This window comes from Astyanax mexicanus, chromosome 8, assembly GCF_023375975.1.
Source record: "Astyanax mexicanus isolate ESR-SI-001 chromosome 8, AstMex3_surface, whole genome shotgun sequence".
Classification (NCBI taxonomy): domain Eukaryota; kingdom Metazoa; phylum Chordata; class Actinopteri; order Characiformes; family Acestrorhamphidae; genus Astyanax; species Astyanax mexicanus.
Window position 1 is genome coordinate 14,478,491 of NC_064415.1, and position 10,099 is coordinate 14,488,589.

Below are 10,099 nucleotides of genomic sequence, written 5' to 3' on the forward strand. Positions count from 1 at the left end.
CTTAGCCCATGTCTGTCTTCTGTTTCTCCCTCGTTTGGTCTCTTGTGCTCCTGCCCCTCTGTTTTCCTGTCAAGTGTTCCCAGCCATGTGCTTGTGTTGTTGTTTTTGTACCTGTCTCCACCATAGCTCCGCCCCAGCCCTGCCCTAGCTATTAGTGTTCTCACCTGTGTCCTGTCTGTAACCCCGCCCCCTCGTCATCCAAGCCCAGGTGTTTCTCACTCTCCTCCTGTATTTAAGCCCCTCTGTTTGAATGTTCAGTGTCGAGTCTTTTGTATCCTCGCTATCCGTATGTATCCTAGTCTTAGTTTGGTAGTCTGTGTTTCTTAGTCTTTGTTCTAGTTTTATATTCTCCCTGCCTTGTTTTTTTTTGTAGTTGTTTGCGTTACCCGTGTTTTGTTTACTGTTTTATTTTATCTTGTTTGTTTAAATAAAATATTTGCACTTACGTCCATACCTCCGTCCCCGTCTCCCGCGTAACAGTTATTTTTGTGATGTTATTTGTTTGTGCTGTCCGAGTCGACCAGAGGTGGTGGGGTTCATCTTAGTGTGTCTTGGTTCCTCACAAGGTTTCTTTGTCTTTGTTTTAGCCACTGTTGCCACTATCACAGTGGTGCTTACTCATAAGAGACTTGAACCCGCATCTCAAAAATGGACTATAGAAATAAACTGGAATTTAATTTAATTGAAGGTTGAGACGGGTCTTTATTAATTTGTAGCGCCCTACTCACCATGCATAATGAGTGTATAGGGTGGTCCGGCTCTGCTGCTATCATATGACTTTTGCTATGTCATTGTCACTCTAAGATATAGGTGGTGTGTGTGTGTGTGTGTATTAACTAAGACTTTTTGTGAGTACATGTGGGTGCATTGTGTCTCATCCATATGTCTGCCTCCTACAACAGATTGATTCTTATTGATTTTTTTTTTTTCAGGCTAATGCAGGTTCTCAAAACCAGTCAAGCTGAACAGGTTGACATCACATATTACCCATAATGCACATGAACAGAAAAACATTTAAAACCCAAAAATGATAGATAGGAAAAATAAACTGGACAACAAGCCTGAGTTTTCTATTGCTTTAAACAATACAGAGAAACACCTACACCAAGATGTTTTGATGTGATGTGTGTGTTTATATTACAGATCAAATAATAACAGCTGTGTTGTGGTAAGACATACAGAGGAAAATAACTTTACCTCTTCTCTGGTGTGTGCTATTGTATCTCTCCTAGATTGTTTTCACACTTCCCACCATGTTGCTCAGATTAGCACCTTCCTGAAGACCCCATTACCTGTCTGACTCACACAGTACACACTAAAAATCCCCTGCCTGTACTGCCTGTAGAAAAATAAAGCTGTGTGAAAACCGAACCTACCTGAAATTTTGAGAAATTTTATACCAGTGTACAATTCGATTTCTGCAATTAATTACAAGCACTGTTGAGTAGAGGTTTAAGAAGGACAAGCCCTTACTGGACTATGTTACGTTACACTAAGAAGGAAATAATATTAGTCAAATTTAATTAAATAATAAAATCATTATTATTATTACGATCTATATAATATACATATATACTCTTGTTACACAATTTATATTTATGTACTCAGTATACTGGAAAATAAAGTGTACATCAAAAGCAAAAACTGATATATATTTTTTTCTATTTCTTAACATTTGTTAAATATTTTTATAAACTTACAAAGTAATAAGACTGTAACTTGTTTTAATATAAAAGTTTAAATAAAACAATAAAACAATCAAATTTAAATATTTAAGTAACTAGAAATATTGTCTTAATAAACCAAATTGTAAAGTAGAGATTCATCTTTAAAGGACTGTTAGTTTATGCATATTAAGTATAATAAAGATTTTCTGATATCACACCACAATTGTTAATTATTTGGCACCATCTAGCTTTTGTTTACAATATTTGTAATGTTTAATTTGATTGTATTTTTCATTTAAAATATTTACTGCAAAATGAATAATGTGACAATGATGCATTGTTTATAATAAGCTATGAAATGCAGCATAAACGTATGCAACATACAAAAGTCACAAAAAAAATAATAATGACTTTTAGTAGAACTCTTTATTTTCTTAACTAAACATCTGGTCTCATTTACCAAAATATTTCTACTGAGGACTGTTTCTATTGTTAATGAATGAAATCTGAAAACACTGGTAAATGTCAAAGTCAAAAAAGTGTATTTTGAAATACATTTCCTGATAAGAATGTATGTACATAAGGCTTAACTTAAGAATATCTTAGTGTTTATCTTAAGATTATATTGTATGTTTTTGTGTGAATCTTTCCTTCATTCCAAAGATTGATGAAGAGGATTTTTGTATCGGTATTGTTTCTTGCATACCTGAAAAAAGCACCTGAGAGAAAGTTGAAACTGTAGGTAAAGGAACAGTGTCCTCAGTTTTCTAATAGGCTGCGTGTTTATGGTAAATACTGACTGAGTCCTGTCTGATAACCTCTGCCTGACCTGCTGCATTCTCTCTGACCTCAGCTGTAGTCTCACATGCCCCCTCACTCACACACACTGCACCTATGGTGTCAATGTTAGCACTCTTTAAGTCAATCGTATTCGTTGGCAGGCGTGCCGTCGTCTGCGCAGGCTGGAGTGTGTGTGTGTTTGTGTGTGTGTGGTGAGGCCGTAAGTGTGATTCATGAGCTGCGGGCACTATTTTCCTCTCTGTTTTCTGTCACGACCGCTCACACTCCCGGTAAACAGATGACGAGTCGCTGACTGTGTGTGTTTGCAGACTGGATAAGACACGCGGAACAGAAAAGCAGGCATACACTCCTGCATCTGTATATATGTGTATGGGTAATGGAGTGGACGGAAGGCAGCTGTGTACTATAATGTATTTTGTATTGCATGGACAGAAGAATGTCTGTTTAGAGTTTTGACTCTTTCTGAGACACGTAAACAGCAGCTAGTAGCAGTACTCATGACTGTACTCATGACTGTTGGGTTCAGCTGAAGGTCACTCTCAGTAACTCTGGGAGAAAATGTTACTCAAATGTTGGGTTCAGCTCTAGACTTCCATAAATTGAAAAAGGTTCATGGCTTCTGGATAATATTGTCTCCAAAATAAATTATAAGAGACAAATCAGCCATGGGCTACTTCAGTCTCTTCTGTTGTTCCTTTGGGGGCATGTCTGAAAATTACAACAGGGTCCAAAAAATACATATAGCATCCTAATATCTGGTTGAATGTCCCTTTACAACTTAAAGGAGAAAAATGCTGTAAAATTGACTTTTGGTGTAGTAGTACTTAAGTAAAAGTACTTACTTTGATGAATCTTTCCATTCTCCCAAAGCGTTCTGAGATCCAGAAAGTTTAACAGTTCATCGAAACACCCTTAATTTACCCCGATAAATCACTTTTACAGTGGTATCCAGGCTTAAAGTAGCTCCACACCTCCTTTCTAGAATCCAGAAAACCCTGACATTTAAAACGAGGCATTAAAAACTTAAAAAGTGCACAAGAAGCTTATTAAAAGCCACTGTTTACATCCCATGACGCGAGCTTCAGCTCTGAGCGCTGCCATATTTGTACTGATAATGTCAAAGACATTGCAGAGTCTATGTGTATATATGTCTATGACATTATCAGTACAAATATGTCTGATAATTAATGCCTTGTTTTAAATCTCTGGGCTAGGAGCTACTTTGAGCTGGATAGCGACTATAATGACTGTAATGTTTTGTTAAGCAGATCTAGTGTATTGCATGGACAGAATAATCTTTTTAAACACAAAAATAACAAGTATTTATACTTTGGGTTCAGCTGAATGTAACTCTGGGTAACTTTGGGATAAAATGCTACTCAAATGTTGTATTTCACTCTAGACTTTCATAAATTGGAAACACTAGCCGCTAACTCTGGAAATTTGTTTCGTAGCGTAACCCCCTCCCTCCATACACACACATGCACACCTCAAGTCCCTCTCCTGAACAATTTTGTCTCCAAAATAAATCCTAAGAGACATGTCTGCCATGGGCTACTTCAATCTCTTCTGTTTTTCCTCTTCTCAAATGCATCTGTGCTGAAATGTTGTGACACATGCAAGGTAACACACATGCACACACGTGTGTACACACAAACACACCCTAACTGTTTCCAGATCAGGTCACGCACACGTTTACCTGCTCACCTCAGCATGGCTGCACAATCGCGTCCTTCAGGTCACCACACACGCACACCTGATCTAATCACACACTTATAGCTAGCAGAGCCTGCAGTGCAATGAAGGAGATCAATTCCGCAGATAATAATAAAAACACAGCCCACGGTCAGTTAGGCCAAATCAGCATCAGGGTTCACCCGAAACTACCTCAGTGTGTATACAAACACAGCAAACTGGACAAGAAGAAACAGAGCCACATGTGTTTCCTCAGCAGACCGAAATCTTTTAATTCCTGTAGAAAATACTGCAATCCTTTTATGCTGTCTGTCCTGGAACAACATGGTGAAGTTGGCTGATGCTGATAGACTAAGGCTAAAAAAGAAGCTTCTGTCATGGGTGGAGCTGAAGTCTTTAGTCTCTATTTATTCACATAGTAGTTTTAGCTATAATGATTTATGTGGAACTATCTATAAACAAACAAACAAATAAAAATAATTACCTCAGGATAAATAAAGTTATATCATATATCATCTTCTAAATGTTAACAAAACAGCAAAAACTGCATATTTATTATGTTACAAAAATTGCATATTAACACATGCTCATTGCTCATGAGGTTAGCTCTACTAATGCACACTTTAAGGTTAAAAGAGTGTGCAAATTAGATCAGAGTTTAATTGCAAAATATATGCCATCTCTAACGTACAAAAAAACCCCAAACAAATCTCCAAAGCGTTTGGATAATTTCTCATTTCATCTTCATGAAATCTGACACAGTATAAAAACAACTACAAGATTCAAATTATGTCAAAAACAAGAATTTCAAAGTACGATAGTACATGAGTCTTTGCATGAGTTTGAACATATAAATATTATATTAGTACATAGAAATATTACTAATAGTGCTCCTTCCAATTTCTGTCCTATTTGTCTGTGTCAAAGTACAAAAAACACCAGTTTAGATTGTTCAATGTAGTTTCACTCTGCATGGATTTGGTTTAACACATGTATAGTTTTTTCTGAAGCAGATTTATGGCGAGGCTCCTGGAATGCTTTTTCCACAGGCATTAATTAGCTCTTCATAAAGCAAGATCTTGTGAGCTATTAAAAATGATTTTTGTGTGGAAATTTGATTTTTAAGAATAATATTCACTTGTTAAAATGTTGATCAAAATGTGTTTGAAGGATTTGAGTCATATTCTTCCATCGTAGCAAAGACAAGAACTTGTGGAGAACTGATTGTAGTGATATTTATATCATAGAAATATTTGCTCAAATTCATATATTTTGGACCATTAGCATGGTTTCATGAACTGCTCAGACCTGCTCAGTTTGTAAGGATGATCATGGCTGAAGCTCCGCCTCCTCTAAAGTAAAATATTATTAATATTCACCTTCATAAATTCAAATAAATTCCGTCATAAATTGTAAAAATTTAAGAAAAAACTCAGGGGTGACGTGTGAATTGAAAAGTGTGATTAACAAGATTTATTAAACCATTGGATGTTTTACCCTGTTTTAAAACTACAGACCTATAGCCAGAACACCCCCATTAGGTCTGTCTTATAAACACACACACACACACACACGTGATGGTCATGCACCATGGGGAACATCATGGATGAAGAAGCAGAGAGGCGCAGATGGGAATTTTGTCCTGCGCTTTGAAAGAACATGCATCAAAGATGTATCGCAGAAAGTGAAGTGGACGGATCACAGAATGGGAGGGGGCACCATCTTCTTCAGCTTTTGTCATTCCATACATAATTTACTTACAATAACACAGATCAGTGCGACCACAGCAGGAGCATAATACTAATGACTGTCCTCCAGCGTCCTGTACGTCACACGTTTGCACAGCTAAATGACTCAATGATCCTGAATGCTGGAAATTTATTTGTGGGCTGGATTGAAATGGATTCCGTGTATCTTTAATAAAAAAAGAACAACAATTGGTGAATGGGTTTTGATTTATTTTTTGAAGGGGGGTGGGTTGGGGCAGTTCTGAAAATCAGCAATGTAAGAAATATATATAAAACACAACTAATCTTTGGTTAAAATCACTTAACAGTGCAGGTTTTAAACAGTCATTGTTAGTATCCTTAAAGAAGTCTAATTATGGATATTTGTGGATATTCTTTCTGGTAGAATTAGATTTCTGGTACATTAAATTCCAATTTAACTACATTAATCGGTTTCCACTGAAATGGAATTTCTGTGCACCGTCCACATATTTTCAATAGTTCCTTAGTCATTAAACAACCACCTTTAAGGTGAGTTTGGGGTCATTGTCCTGTTGAAACACCTAAGTATGTCACTCTTTAAACCTTTAAATCCTGGTGAATTAAGGTTGTGCTAAACGATTTTGCATCAGTCATTTTTCTATTTCTTCTTCTTCTTCTTCTTCTTATTATTATTATTATTATTTATTACTTCAGCCCTAGCCACTGATGTTACCACCACCATGCTTAACAGTTCCATGCTTAACCATGTAGAGAGTTCTTGAGGTTTGGATTGAATTTTTATTTTCTTTTGAGTGAAACAGACAAAGGTTATTCTGATAAAAGCTGTAAATAAAAAAAAAAAACAGAAAGCATCTCAGTATTTGCACCATGCTTAACCTTTATGCTGGCTATTACAATGCAGTGAGCACCGTACATACCTACCAAACCTGAACAGTTGGAGACTTTTTGGGTTTTCGGCACATATTAGGTCTGTTAACATCAATCACTTTAATTTTACAGTAAGGAACAACAAGAACAAGAATCTTACATGCTCCTAGTGGTCTAACAGAGCACTGTCACAAGTCCGAGAGAGCCTAATTGTCTATGCTTTCTTACAGGGTGGTATGATAGCTTTCCTCCCACATTACTTTTATTGTGGTGCTGGCTGACAAAGGCGTCTGTTGGCTAAAATGATGTCGTGATGCTTCATCAGCCACAAGTGTCTTAGAGTTTCTCTTACTTATTGTTGGAGGCATTCCTAGTTATAGGAACTTATGAAGAGGGACCTGGTGAGTGCCCTTCTAAATGGGGGAACAGACCAGAATCTCAAATGTTTAAAAAATCTTGTGAAATCACAAAGAACTGAGCATGTTATTATCCCATTGATTAAAGATGGAGACCCCATTAAAACTGAACTGCTATAATCTGATTTCTAAACTTTTAGTTTTTCCAGGAAAGTTTATGTTAAAAAGGTTAAACAAATTTAATTAATAAAATATCTTAGGCATGGAGCTGGAATTATTGTAGCACATATTTGATGTTGAATTTGGTCCTAAAGTTATTCCTAAAATATTCCACGTATTATTTTAAAGACCAAACTTTCTATACTGTGTTTATATAAAGACATTTTATGTTTATGTTATTTTAATAACTAAACGTCCCCCAAGGGCTGATGACCAATAAATGAAAGTATAAGTTAGATGTCATTTTTACAGACATTGTTTAAAAAAGAAAATGCCAACAAAATGCTAGTGTCTTCTCTTCTTGTTCTTCCAGTGCATCTACAGTGTCTCTCTGCATTCTTTGCTTGCTATTCCCCCTCTTTTCCTCTCCTCCATGCATCCCTGCTCCCTCCCATACAGTACAGTGCAGCGCAGAGTGTGCATGTGTGTCTGTGTGTGCGTGAGGTCGTGGTGCGGTCAGTGCACACAGCCGGGTCGCATTGTGACTCGGAGCTGCAGAATGTGCCAGGGTGCATTAGTGTAGGGTTGAGTAGAGAGAGGGAGAGAGAGAGAAAGAGAGAGAGAGAGAGGGAGGAGCAGAAAGAGAGAGAGAGAGAGAGAGAGAGAGAGAGGAAAGGAGATCAAAAGGGAAATTGAGAAAAAGAGGTAAAGACTGATGCATAAACAAAGGTAAAAGAGAGAAATATGTGAGGGAAAACAACCAAATTTTGACTTGAAGTTGAAGAGACTAGAGAGAAGGAAAGGTAGAGATAGATACAGCGATGGAGAAAGAAAGAGAGAGAGAGATAGAGAAAGAGAGAGAGACATCAGCGCACTTACACTAACACAGCTCAGGAGTCTCCAGGGCCTGAGGTCCTCACGAGGTAGCTCATCAAATATGAAAGAGCTGTGAGGATTGTAGGCCTCTTCTGCTCTATCTCTCTCTCTCTTCTCTCTCTATCTTTCTCTTTTTTTCCTAGGGTTCACAGAACAGTCATCCTTCAGTTTGGGTTTAGCTCCTCACTACGAATGGCTTTGCTTTGCCATTAAGAAAGAGAGAGAGAGAGAGAGAGAGTGAATTTCGCTTGCACATGTTCCAGCTTTCTCCTTGCCACCATGTGACCACATTTGTGGAGCTCATCTGCTCATAGGCCTGTGCTTACAGAGCATATAATAGGAGGAAATGTGAGTTCATAGGCGTGTTTGAGGACATGCAGTATGTATGTGCTTAAGTGTAGATTGAACAGAAGGAGAGAGAGAGAGAGAGAGAGAGAGAGAGAGAGAGAGAGACCCCAGGCATGTCTGGCCTTTGTTATGTATTGTCCTCCTATTAAAAGTGACTTTTCTGACTGGTCACTCACGAACTGGCTGGCACTCAGGCTCCACCCATGCATCCCTCAATTGGTCCACTGTTCAGCCAATGGCAAAGCACTCAGCAACCATGAGCTCATTTTCATGCCTGCCTTGAGCAGTCCTCACAAGCCATTGTCAGCTCATCTGCAATCTTACATTTCACTGCCCCCTGGTTTAATCCCTTCGCTTTCAGACCCGAGGTCAGCTTAATGTTTCTTTTGAGCTTCAAATTCATCATAACTGGCTGAAACCAGGACAGTGAGGAGCGACATGAAGGCCCTGACCCGCAGCCTGGCTTGGAGCTTGTGTTGGAACTAAACATGACCCCATGGAGACAATCAAGGGCAAAGAAAGTCCAGAGATGGGATATTGTCCCAGGGTGTTGTTGTGTACATATACAAGCCATTACTGACCCCATGACCTTTCCTCGCATGTCTTTCTGGTATTAGTGGACTGCAGCAGTTTCAGTTCAAAAGTTCATGATGCACTCTGAGTCCAACTGAATAGAGATGGAGACTAAAAATGACAGAACACTAAAGGATACAGAGGAAGCTTATAACAGAAAAGAAAACTGACTTTCTTGATCAGACTGTTAACCAGTTGCTGTACATAAACTGTTTAGGGAAATTACCTTCGTCAAAGCATCTCAATATATCCCAGTTCAAGAGTTCACACGGTCGATATCCGCCATTTGATACCTCCCAACTAATTAATGCATCGACTGTTCACGCTTGACAGAGACATGGAGAGAATAACCGCGATCCATATCATCTCCAGTCATGCTTTCTGACTATCCAGAAAGGCGCCATTCCCAATGGGAGGCCTGATCGATAATTAATGATCGCTCTCCAGCACGTCCTCATGCTTATGATATATGTTTGTGCACGGTAGTTGGAGTAGGAGACATTAAGCGTGCACAGACAAGCTAGCAAAGCAGTCCTGAAAATGTCAGACATAAAAAACACCTTTATGAGTAAGAAAAACATGTCAGCAAAGTTGAAGAAGTGGTCAAAAGTCTGAAGGAAAACTAGAGGCCGAGAATTTCCTTAGAGAAAAAATGCTATTTGAAAAGGTTATACGAACTGTAAGCCTGAATAACCAGTGAATATACTCTAGGTCTTGTGTACTGGCAAAGACTCAAAGACTCAATGCCCTTACTGGCTGCCCTTCTTTTGGGAAAAAAAGTGATTGAGTGCCTGCTAGGATGCACCTTCTTACAATAAACGATGTGTATAAAGATGTGTCCTCTAGATCTAAGAAAAGTTTGATAACATGTTTTAATAAGTGCCCATCAATGAGTACCGTTATGCTCTTTTAGTAGTAAAGGGTGCAGTAATAAAGTTATGCCTATGCCACCCCTACGCTTTTCACTACTTCTACTTCAGATGAAAAAAACATGATGTAGTACCCAGTTAGGTTCTCCTCTAATACA